General features: G+C 49.3%; 1 protein-coding gene across 2 annotated transcripts in view; it reads left to right on the top strand.

The window, feature by feature from the left end:
* The first annotated feature begins 316 nt into the window (after positions 1-316).
* Positions 317-12,788, top strand: part of LOC128120594 (zinc finger protein 25-like) — a 97,322-nt gene continuing 84,850 nt past the window's right edge. Inside the window, exons 1-3 of one of the 2 annotated variants that reach the window (XR_008221911.1) lie at positions 317-432; positions 3,470-3,561; positions 12,451-12,543. The gene's annotated coding sequence lies outside the window, so the exon portion shown is untranslated. Of the gene's footprint in view, positions 433-3,469; positions 3,562-12,450; positions 12,544-12,788 lie in introns of those variants that run through there. The other variant, XM_052754753.1, reaches the window with a different exon arrangement.

Here is a 12,788-nt window from a genome sequence, read left to right as displayed (position 1 = left end):
TAGGCTCCTTAATTTGCAAAGTATGTGGCTTAACACAATGGGTTCCTTAATTTGCAAGGTTGTTGCTCCTGTTTGGGTCTCACCATATCTGCGATTAAGAAGTTGTCATTCTTAAACCATGGGAATAAAGTTAGCGTTCTTGCTTTATCTACCCATGGATTGGTGCCACCTCCTGTCACTCAGGGTCTGAGCCGGGTGAGAACTGGAGCCCTGTCCAATCGAAAGCGCCGAGGTGAGAAGCGTGCAATCAGGCGAACAGACCGAGGGTAGGGGGCGGGCTTTCGCGGTCCTGCTGGCGCCTTTGTCCCTGACGCGCCGGCGGACCACCATCTTGGGGTCCGGAGCCGGCCTTTCAGGTCCCGGGGACTCTGTCGGTACCGGCACGGTTCTGCGCCGCGCAGCGAGGACGCGGGGTGTCCGGACTCCGCCATGGTGAGCGCGGCGTCCCCGCGGAGCTGGTGCCGGCGGCGGCAGAGTCCCCAAGCCCGAGCCCTCCGTCCCTCCGGCTATGGGGTGGGGGCTGGGCGGGCTCCCGGCATCCCGGGCGTCCTGTCGCATCCCTGGTCCCAGCGTGGGGACTCCCCGCGCCGGGACAGGGCTGTGGCAGGAGGTCCAGGGGCGCGGGTCCCGGTGTTTGGACGAAGGCCCCCGCGGGGCTTGGGGCTTGCGGCACTTCCCCGCAGCCCGCTGATCTGAAAGGACTTTCCTCAGCTGGACAGCGCCGGCTCTCTGGCCCCAGTCCCCGGTTGCCCCAGGATTTTCTGGACCTGTGTCGCTGCACGGCCGCGCCCCGCTACCCTCTGCCCTGATTGCCTCTTGCTTTGTGTGTTATTTCTGAATCTCCGGATAGCTCTGTAGGGCTAGCTCTCTCTCACGGTACCGATTTTAGACGTGCCTTCTGATTTCCCACCATCTCTTCCTCTCTGGGCTTTTATTTTCTTGAGTCCGGTTCTCTAGGGCATGGGTTGGAATCCGGATTCCCACTTCCTCACTGGGTACTTACTACCCTGCCCTCTCTGTGATGGAACCTGGGCAATGCACACCAGGGAAGCGCTGTGTCATGAACCCAGCCCCCATGGAACAGGAGTGTCTGATGCGGTGCCCAGCAGCCCCGGTGTCCAGGCTCTTCCCAGAGGCACCCAAAGAATTGAAGTAGGGACTCAGAAGAGGTGAAAACAACCATCTCTTGAAGCAGAAAGCAGGAAGGGTGGGGTCTCCAGAGCAGGGAGACCTTGAAGTGGTCTTTGGGCTTGTCATCTTATTGGGCCCCTGGGTCTAATCCCATCTCCCTGTGTTCTGTCTCTAGCTCAGGCAGCCTTGATCTGGATGGAGATAACCAAGGCAAGAGACTCTGGTCGACGGATGCCTTGTTACACACACACACACCACCACCACCACCACCACCACCACCACCACCACCACCACAAGTGAGACATTACCTCCCTGTCACCTCTTCCCTGCTGGCCTGCCCCTATCATCCCTCACACCCAGTCTTGCCGCTGTCTCTCTCTGTCTCTCCCCACACACATCTTTTGAGGCAGGGCTTCTCATGCTGTAGCCCAGGCTGACTACCGTTTATGGTGGCCCTACCCCAGCCTCTTGAGCACAGGAGCCACCCATCACCCTGCATCTCTGTCCCCTTTTCTCTCCTCCTTTGTCTCATTCCTTGTTAGCATTTCTTTGAAATCCTGAAAGTGGGTGTGAAGGCCTGGGCTGGAAAAGGGCTTTTGCTGTCTACGCCCCTAGCCAGGCAGATGACGGGCCAGGATGTGGGCTTCCAAAAGCAGCTGTGTTCAGAGGGCTCACCCTTCCTGCCTTCTTTATGTACATGCCCCTCAGTGCCCTGATAAGGAGAAGGGGGAGGGGGCTTTTACACCTGGGTTCAGATCTCACCTTCAAGTCAGACATGGCAGTACAGGCCTGTCATCCCAGCTACTCAGGAGGTTGAGGCAGGAGTAAGGATCCGGAGGTTGAGACCAGCTTAGGCTGCAGACTGAGTTCAAGGCCATCCTGGGCAACCCAGTTAAGCCCCGTCCTTAAAAGAAAAATCAACAGGGAACCAGTTTAGTGGTAGAGTGCGTGCTTGGAGGTGCAGAGGGTGGGCCCTGGGTTCCAATCCCAGTCATCCCCTCTGTGGGACTTCAGAGATGTCAATACTCTCTTCTTGGAGATTGAGGTGATGTCACCCCCTAACTCTCAGTGTCGTGGGCCCACAGCCAGGCCACAGTGGGGGATTGCTTTGGAGAGACCATGCTGCTCAGAGCTCAGTCCTCCCTGCTGGGACCCTCAAACCTAAGGAAAGATAGGACAGGGGCTCTGACCACTGTACGGAAAGGTAAGTTGAGGCCAGGGAATGGGGCTTAGTGAGGATGACTCCCTCATTGCCTGTCACTGGGCAGCCAGGGTGATCAGGGGATTGACCATCATAGGAATTAGATGTTGGTGTCTACTAGACTCTAGGAGGGCCGCAAAGGGATGGGAGAGGCAGTGTTTGCTGATGCTCTGCAGTCTCTTGAGGATAAATGAGGAACTGAAGAGTCTGTAGGAGGAAGAAAGATTGAGAGGTGTGAAGGAAGAAGGCGGGTGTGATGCAGGAAATGAAGGCTGGGTAGAGGAGGCCTGGGACCTGATGGAGGAGGTGAGAGTCTGCGGGAGAGGATGCCTCAATCTGAGAAAGAGTCAAGGGAAAGGGTTTAGGATGAGGTGACCGGAAGGAGGTCTGATCGTGGAGACCAGTTAGGAGGGAGGAGGGAAGTCTGAGGAGATAGTGAAGGCATGGCTTGTGGAAGGACTGACCAGACAGAAAGGGGGAAATTAAGGGGATATGGGATGAGGAAGGAAGCCCTCCCTCTGGAGAACCCCCACTCTGGAGGACCCCTCTCTCTAGAGAACTCCCCACTCTGGAGAACCCACACTCTGGAGAACCCACACTCTGGAGAACCCTCACTCTAGAGAACTTCCCACTCTGGAGAACCCCTCTCTAGAGAACCCCTGACTCTAGAGAACCCCCCCACTCTGGATGACCCCCTCCCTCTGGAGAACCCCCACTTTGGAGGACTCCCCCCCACTCTGGAGAACCCCTCCCTCTGAACTCCTCCTTCTGGAGTCTGATGGAAGTCTTGTCAGCTGGGAGTCAAGTAGAATGTTGGCTGTGAAGTCGCCAACATAGAGTGTTACTTCTGTATAGCAATATCTCCAGTAAGAATGTGAACATTTCTGGGGCTGAAGAGATAGATGACTTAGTGTCAAGAGCACCGGCTTCCACAGGACCCGGGTTCAGTTCCCAACAACCACATGGCAACTCACAACTGCCTGTAACTCCAGTTGCAGGGGATCTGACACCATCACACAGACAAACGTGTAGGCAAAACACCAATGCACACACAATAAAAATAAATAAGTAAGAACGTTAACATTTTAATGAAACGGTCTCAAAGCCGGAGCCCGTGTGACATTGATTCTTTTGCAGATGGAAACTTGAATTTTCCTGGGAAATCTTGGTGACACACTGCTTTGAGAAGGCCCGAGGGAAGACACTTTATCCCCTGGAAGCTGGAAATGGTGAGTCTGTGGTCTGGCTTCCGGATCCAGGGCAGGGAAATCTGTAGCTCGCATAATCAGACTAGTCTAGGACCCCACTGTCTGTGCAACTTGACTGTGGGGTACTCTCCCCCAGTGTCTCTTGACCCCCAGCTCTTGGAGCCTTCATATTTGGTTTCTGTAACCTGGGATTTCGATGCTTTTGTATCTTTGCTTGGGACATCAGGATCCATTCTGCCCCCCAGCTACCCAGTACCAAGTCTGTTTTTGTCCTGAGCTCTATCTGTGGGTTCTGGTGAATTTAGGAAGCCAGCCAGCACCTGGCCCTGGCCTTCTAGAGGCAACTCACCTTGACCTGCCCAGGCGGTCAGTGGGCAGTGGGCTCCTAGGACCCCCAGTGTGTCTGAGCTGCCAGGCAACGGCCCAGGAAGACAGTAGTCCTGCCAGTGACATCAGTGGCAGTGGGCTGTGGCTGTTTTCAATGTTTGTGCATTGGCAGTTTTGTGCTGAAGGCTGTGAAGATGTTGGTCCTGGTATAAGACCCTTTGTCTCTGCTGCTCCTGGGTACTGGGCATGCGCTGTGGGAGCTGGAAACTGCAGCCTGAGTGTGGAGTGGCTTAGGAAGCTGAGCTTGAAGGACGTTTGTAAGCCTGGGTAATGATGGCTGCCAGTTCACCCTAGGGGTTTCCTGGACCCAAGGCCTGGGAGGCCAAGCTAGTGTTGTTTGCCCTACCCCACCGCAAGCTGCCTGTGCAGGTCTGAGTGGTACATTTCTGGTTTGGGGACTCTGGCTGACTAGCTCTGAACTTTGGTGACTCTCTTCTTGTCTTTCCAAGTCCAGGCATGTGAGTGACACTCTGGATGTCTCTGTTGTCACTGGCCCGTCTCTACCCAGTGTCTCTTGGGTCTCTCAGCACTTCTTCCCCTGGGGTTGCTTAGGTATAGGCCGGAATCAGGATTCCCACTTCCTGAGTTGTTGATCTTGATTAGCACCCTCTCCCTCCCTCCCTCCGCCCCTCCCTCCCTCCGTCCTTCCCTCCCTCTGTCCATCTGTCTGTCCATCAGTCTGTCTGTATCTATAACTAGGAATTGAACCTAGAAATTTCGGCGTGCTTGACAAGCTCTGCCACTGAGCCATGTCCCCACCGGGATTCTTGGTTTGTTTTGAGACATGATCTTGGTCTGTAGCCTAGGCTAGCCTTGAATTTGGGATTATCCTGCCTTGGACTCCAAAACAGCCAGGATTATAGGCCTGCTCCATTAGGGCTGGTTCCACGTCCTTTGTAGCAGTGAAGAGAAGACCCTGTTCAGTGACTGGCACATGACAGGATCCTTGTGCAAAAAAGTACCTTTTGCTTCCCTGGCCTCCTGGACATGCCTCCAGCAGCAGGCCGTGAGGTTGGGGTCACACAAATGCCTGAAATATGTCTTTGTCCGTGGGCTTCATGCACCCAGCCCAAGCCCTTGGAGGACAAGATGATGCTTGTGGAATCCAGATGCATATGGCTACAGGGACTTGGAGACAGGTACAGATGTGTGAGAGGCGGAGGGAGACAGACACAGCAGGAGGCAGACAGGCCAGAGACCATCAGTAGGCCAAGGCTCTTGGACCTGTGTGCTCTGACTCCTGCCTTCTCACTTTCCATCCTGCTTTGCAGAGAGGAACAAGCCCCAGGGCGTGGGGACATGAAGCACACTTTCATGTGGGGAGGCAGAGCAGAGGGTTCTTGTCTCTGCCCTGAGGTGGAGCCCACAGTTCCCGGCTTTCAGCGTTTTCCTAGGGTTGATAACTGAGTCAAAAGAGACAGGTTGGAGACTCAGAGGGTAGGGAGATGCAGACTGAACCCCAGACCTGTCAGAGGAAACGCAGAGTCCTAATATTAGTTACTGTTCTGTTTCTGTGATAAAGCACCAGGACCAAGGTAACTTAGAAAGTAGCTGAGAGCTCACATCTTGATCTAAAAGCAGGTGGCTGAGAGAGCTGCCTTGAGAGGGTGCAAGTCTTCGGAAACCCCAAAGCCGGCCCCTAGTGACACACCTCCAAGAAGGCCACACCCAATCCTTCCCAAACAGTTCTACTAATTCAAACTTATGAGCCTGTGGGAGCCGTTCTAATTCAAACCACCATGGCCCCTTATGCTTCCTGAGATCCATCCCTCCTTCCCACCTTGTGTCTTCTTGTTTTTCTGCAGCTCAGACTAGCCTCAGGCTTATGACATCCTTCTGCTCCAGCTTCCTACGTGGTTTACAGGTGTGAGCCACCAACCCTAACTCTGTACCCCTTTCTCTTCCCATCTCTGTCTGTGTCCTCTGTAGTATCTTTCTGACACCCCTAAAGAGAGCAAGAAGACCTTGTCTGGAAAGGGACTTCGGCCAACTCCCAGCTGGGTAGATAATTACTCAGGATTCAAGGGCAGCAGCGCTGGTTTCCTCAGTCTTTAAGGATGGAGAAGGGGCTGAAGTGTTTGAGGAAGGAGGACCTGTTGGGTCAAAGAATGACTTGAGAGATAAAAAGGGAGAAAACAGGGTGTGAGTGAGGAAGTGGGAGTCTGAGGGAAGAGTAATTAATATAGAACTTGGCAGTTGACGACACAGCTTGCTGCTCCAACTTCCTTTCAAGAAAGGATTTATGGCTAGGTGTGTAGGTAGCCAACTGCCTCCAGTAGTGGCATAGGATGTGTAGTCTCGCTGGAGGTTTCAAAAGCCATGCACCATTGTGAGTTCTCTCTCTGCTTCCTTTTGCTGTTTGAGATGTGAGGCCGCACTCAGCCCTCAGCATCCAGCTCCATTTGCCATGCCTGCTGCCACATGTCCCCGCAGGGATGGTGGTAGAGCCTGCCTGCTGCCACATGTCCCCGCAGAGATGGTGGTAGAGCCTGCCTGCTGCCACATGTCCCCGCAGGGATGGTGGTAGAGCCTGCCTGCTGCCACATGTCCCCGCAGGGATGGTGGTAGAGCCTGCCTGCTGCCACATGCCCCTGTAGTGATGGTGGTAGAGCCTGCCTGCTGCCACATGCCCCTGTAGTGATGGTGGTAGAGCCTGCCTGCTGCCACATGTCCCCGCAGAGATGGTGGTAGACTCCTGTCCCTATAGTCTCTCTTAAAGTTGCCTTGGTTGTGGGGTTTTCTCACAGCAGTAGAAAATTGACTAAGATGGCCTGCCTTCAGTTTGTTGATGACAGCAGCTTCCCTCCTGACGATAAGTTCTTGAAGCCTTTGCTGAAAATCCTCCGAACGATGTATTAGGAAGCTTTTCGTCACAATGACAAAATGCCCAGGATAAACATCTTAAAAAGGGGGGATGGTTTGCTTTGACACGTGATTTTCAGAACTTTCAGTGAGTGGTTAGCTGGTCATGTCACACTGATCCTGCAGTGAGAAAGAACATCTTGGCAAGACAGTTGTGGTGGAACAAAGTGGGTCACCTCACTGCAGCCAGGAAGGAGGGGTGGGGTGTGTGGGAGGGTACTGACATCTCAATAGCCCTTCTAGCGCATGTCCCTAGTGACCTCATTTCCTGGCCCTGGACTCTATCCAAAGACAGTTCAGTAGACTATTGACCAAGACTTTTGGCCTGGACTTTGGAGTGTGGTTCAGATCCGGACTTTAACCTGAGTGCATGTGCTTTTATTTTGAGGTTGTTCATTCTGTTCCAGTGGTGTTTGTGACCCTTGTACTATGCCCCGATGTTTTGGTCACTATGTCCCCCCATAGTGCTCTTTGAAGGCAGGTATTACAAGGTTGTTTTGTCTTGTTGATTTTTGAGACAGATCTCACTATGTAGCCCTAGGTAGCTTAGAACTTGCTCTGTAGACCAGGCTGGGTTTAAACTCACAGAGATCCACCTGAGTACTGGGATTGAAGGCATATACTACCATGCCTAGCTCAAGTATGTTCTTTTTAATCAAAATTACATTGACAGTTTGGGGCCTTTAGTACATACATACTGTCTAGGACAGCATTTTTGTAGTGCCCGTCTTTTGTATTAGGATGAGTATTTTCTTGAATCTTTAAATCTCTGTGGGCAATTTGGATTTCTAGAGTTAATTTTTACAATCTGTGAACCTGAAATCTCTCTGTGTGTGTGTGTGTGTGTGTGTGTGTGTGTGTGTGTGTGTGTGTGTGTGTGTGTTTCCTGAGATAAGGTAGTCACTGTGTATCCTGGATGGCCTTGAACTCACTGTGTAGCCCAAGCTGGCCTAAACTAGTAGCAGTCCTCCCGTCTTGGGTCCTGGGTCATTCAGTCTTTCCATTTTTGAATGGGGGTGGTGTCCTCTGACCTGTGTCAATAATGTTCTTGACTTTTCAGGATAGTGGTCTTTCGTGCTTCAGGTAGTAACTTATAAAATGAGATGGGTGAGGAAGCTCAGTAGTGAAGAGCTTGCCCAACATGTGCAAGGCCTAGGTCAAGTCCCCAGCACTGCAATACTAGATAAGTAGATAAATAAATAAAAACCTCCAGCTCCATAATGAGTGAGTGTATAAATGAATTGAAACTATTTAAGAGTTTGAAAATAATTTAGTAGTTACTGTGAATGGAATTTTATTATGAATTACTGTTTTAACAACTTTGTACTACTTTTTAAGATAGAATCTCATCTTGTTATACCCACATCACAAGGACCCCCCCAAAAAAGACCACCACGGAGATGAATCCCATATGTAAAAGCAAAGAGCCTTTATTTCAAACTTGGAGCTTGGGTTCTCTGTCCGACGCAGCGGTGAGAGCAGAGAGCCCCGAGCCCAGGCAGGGTGGGGTTTTTATCATAGCGGAGGTTGGGGTGAGGGGATTTCCAGGGCTAGGGGTATAGGGAATGTTTGGAATGTCAGGTATTTCCCCTTAGATGCAGCCCTCCCTGGGTGGGGTCAGTTTATAGCTTTCTGGAGACTGGGTAATACCTGCCTGTGAAGGCAGCTGTGTCTGGGCCTCTAAGTCTATCATGGCAGCTGTGTGGTCAAGCTGTTTTGGGCCCCCACAATGTAACCCAGGCTGGCTTTGAACTTACTATGTAGCTGAGGAGGACCTTGAACTTCTAATCCTCCTGCCTCCACCTTTCCTTTTCAGGGATTAATCATGGGTGCCACTGTACTCAACTTTGCGGCTAGGGAGCAAATCCAGGATTTCATGCATGTGGGGCAAGTCATCTACCAACTGAGCCGCGTTCTCAGCCAGGAATGTTGTTATTGATGCATGCACAACCCTGTATTCGGTACACAAGTAATTTGATCCGTTCCCCCTTTCTTTGAAGTATGTGTTTCTCTTTTTACAATTTTATTTTACTTATTTATATTGATCGTGTATTTGTGTAGACAAACATGTGTCACACTGCACAGAGGTCGGGGAAAACTTGTAGGAAGGAGTCAGCTCTCTTCACTCTGTGGGTCCCAGGGTTTGAATTTAGGTCATCAGACTTGGCGACAAGTGCCGTTACCTCCTGAGCTATCTTACTGGACCTTTTTCTCTTTATAAAATCATTTGGCCTGCAAATGAAGACACTTTTACAGTCTCCTTTTGATTTAGAGAGCCCTTGTTTATGTCCTTGCGTCCAGGGCTGAGACTTCTATGTAGTGCATCGAAGAAGGTGAGGAGATACTGTTAGGGTCCGAGAATCTGAGAATAATCCACCAGGAAGACTTGGTTCCAGTGAACAAAAACTCAGTGGAAAAGGCTGGTATCTCAGGGAGTTAGCCTGTGTTGGGATCGAACCACCTCCCCAGGGTAGGGGAGGAAGCAAGTATTTTCAAGGCAAAAGAAACCACTGCAACTTCAAGCAGTCATAAAGAGCATGGGGGAATGCCGTTAGGGACTTTCCAGGGCGGCAGATTCCTCAGCCTATTCGGGAACTTTAAGGTTTGTGGTTCTGCCCCAGCTTAGTACCAACCAATCAGGGTGAAATTTTTGCAGTTAGGCTGTTTCCTGGATATTTGGAGTTAGGCCATTTCCTAGACATCTGAGGTGAAATAATTTTTAGCGGGGTAGTCATCTACCTCTGTTGAAATTGAGGCCTAAGAGAAAATGGAGTCCCTGTTGCTAAATTGGACCTAATAATACTAACTACATCTTTGTCTTGATGCAGACCTTAGAATAAGTTTCAGGCTTTTGCCATTCATAAAGTTGTAGGTTGTGGCTTCATTGTACTTAACCATTACAATATGCAGCTATGATCTTGTCTATTTATTGAGAGATTTTTTAAGATGGGGTATTGAAATTTGTTAAATGCCCTTTAAGAATCTGTTCTAACCTTCATATGCCTTTTATTGTTTATGTTGTGGATCTGGTGTCTTATACATGTGAAATTTTATATGGTGAATGTTGCAAACCCTGGTATGCATCACATGATTATAGTTTATAATTTTCTTTTTTAAAGACAGTGTCTCATGTAACCTGGACTGCCATGTTGACAGGATGAAGCAGAGCTTCTGATCCTCCTGCATCTGCCTCCTGAGTGCAGAGATTACAGTGTGCACTACATGGTCCTGTTTGCATACTGTCTTAGGGTTTCTGTTGCTGTGAAGAGATACCATGATCATGGCAACTCTTATAGAGGAAAACATTTAACTGGGACAGGCTTACAAGTTCAGAGTTTTAGTCCATTATCGCATGGTGGCACACAGGCAGACATGGTGCTGGAGAAGGAGCCAAGAATTCTACATCTGGATCAGTAGGCAGCAGGAAGAGAGAGAGACACTGGGCTTGGCTTGAGCATTTGAAACCTCGAAGGCCAGTGACACCTCCTCCAACAAGGCCACACCTACTTCAACAATGCCCCACCTCCTAACAGTGCCACTCCCGATGAGCCTATGGGGGCCATTTTCATTCAAACCACAACATGTAGTTTATAATCTTGATGTGCTGTTCCTCTTGATTTTTTATTTTATTAAAAAGTTTTAATGATAACCCTTTTTTCCATTTATTTATTTATTGGGGAGATGGTGTGTATGCCATGGTGAACATGTTGAGGTCAGAAAACAGCTTGTAGGACTTGGTTCTCTCCATCACATGGGCCTCCGACATCGCATCAGCTCATCAGACATGGTGGCAAAGGCCTTTCTCCACTGAGCCATCTCACAAGCCCTTGTTAAGAGTTTTTTACATGTTTCTTCGTCAGTGGTACTGGATCTGTGATTGGACTACAGACAGTTGTGTCCATGACTAATTTTATTTATTTGTTTGTTTGAGATAAGGTCTTACTCTGAAGCATAGGCTGGCCTGGGCCTCCATTGTGTTGCTCAGCCTGACTTTGATCTTGCAGTCTCTTGCCTCAGCCTCCAGAGGGCTGGGATTACTGGCGTGTGCCCCTACATCCCCCAGTGTGTACCCTCGCCACCACCCCAAGGTCTTAGGCTCTATGTCTGTGTCTTCCTTCTTCTCCAGGATCTTGCTGGGTAGCCCAGGTTAACCTCAAACACATGATGGAGCTTCCTGAATGTAGGCATTACAAAATGGATGCCCCACTCTGGGCTTGAGACAGGATTTCACTCTTTGTCCAGACTGGCCCTGAGCTCAGTTTTCTGTCCCATCCTCTCAGGTAGCTTGAAACAGGTGCACATCACAACACTCACCTGAGTCTCATTTAACACCCAGTAGCTGCTGGAACACCTCTGCCCACTCTGTGGCCACAGCGCGTCCATTCTGAAGCGCAGAAGCGCATTGCTCTCCCGTTCAGAACCAGTGCATTGTTTCCTTTCTAAGAACTGGCAGATATTCATGTGCCATTTAGGAGCCTACATTTCCCTCTGTTTCTTTGTCTTTTGAAACTGTCTCTTGTAGCCCAGGCTAGCCTTAAACTTATACTTTATATAGTTTTAAAAGCATTATGCAAGCCAGGTGGTGATGGCACACACCATTAACCCCAGCACTCGGGAGGCAGAAGCAGGTGAATCTCTGAGTTCGAGGCCAGCCTGGTCTACAGAGTGAGTTCCAGGACAGCCAGGGCTACACAGAGAAACCCTGTCTTGAACCCCTTCCCCCAAGAAAAAAGCATTGCAATGCTGGTTGTAAGGTTATAGGTGGGAAATTCCAGGGCCTCTGCTTGCTGTTCCTTTATAAGGCGCTTTAGGTTTACCTCTTGAGGGCTATAGAATCCTCTAAGAGGAAGTTTGTTAGTTTCGATGTCTGACGGAACTGTGCAAATCTACTGAGGATCCTTGAGTTTCTTGAGTCTCTCTGTGTATCTCTCCTGTGATGGTAAAATTCTCTTGCTGAAACTATGTTTTCATGTGCTTTCTCTTCTGGAACATTCCTAGTGTATGCTTCCTTATTGTCCATTATTATATATCAGAAGGTCAATTACTCCTCCTGTGTTTTCCGTTTCTGAATCTGCTGAGGTATTTAAGAATAAAGTCATTTTGCTTTCGAGTTTTTCTCTGTCTCATCAGTTCAGCTATAGAATCTGCTTTTTATTCTTTTTCTATGTTTGTGTCTCTTTGGAGAGTTGTTCTTCCTTTTTTAGATTCTTTCTTTGGAGACCGGTTTCATCATGTAGTCTAGGCTGGCCTTGAGCTCACAGAGATCTGCCAGCCTTTTTCTCCCAGTGACTCTGTCACTGTGCCTGGCTTTGTTTTCCCATTTTTGTAAAATTGAGCTCTTTCCGTGCAAATTTTCTGGGTTTTTTTTTTTTTTTTTAATAATTATTTCTTTCTCTGAGTTCCATGTGCCCTAATGGAGTTTTCTCTCCAATTTGGTTGTATTTTCTCTTTTATTATCTCCTGTTATCTTAAATAGTCTCCAGATCTTTATTTTGGGTTATTTATCATGCAGTTTAATGCCACTTGAGGGTAATAGTCCAGTGGGTGGACAATGTGAGAGTAAATTCTATCTTGTGAAAGTTTCTGATTCACTTGTCATGGTGCTAAGTGGGACCTCACTTAGCACGTTAACAAAACTGATGTATTATTTCCCATTTGCAGGACAGTGCATGACCAAACCAGAGTACGTCTTTAAGTGGGAGCTTAGATTCGGGCCATGGACCACAGCAGAAGCCTCAGTTCGATGCCTCCCAGGTCAGTTAGTGCATATGGCACAAGGGGCATTAGCAAGAAGAGCGCGTCAGATGTTGGTTGTGATGAACTGTTTTTATACCGAAACTGTTCCTGTAGATAGCTAGTCCTGTGACTCAGACGTGCTTTATGCAGTTTCTGAAGAGAGCTCTCCATGTTAACACATTCCCCAGTTTCTGCTGTTGAAGTATATTTTCTGAGATTTTTAAAAATTTCAATCCTATATAACACTTAGATCCAGTGGTTCT

This window comes from Peromyscus californicus, unplaced genomic scaffold, assembly GCF_007827085.1.
Source record: "Peromyscus californicus insignis strain IS unplaced genomic scaffold, ASM782708v3 Scaffold_11__1_contigs__length_118956290, whole genome shotgun sequence".
Taxonomy (NCBI): Eukaryota; Metazoa; Chordata; class Mammalia; order Rodentia; family Cricetidae; genus Peromyscus; species Peromyscus californicus.
Note: the sequence above shows the minus strand (reverse complement) of the source record. Positions and strands in the feature narration are given on the sequence as shown.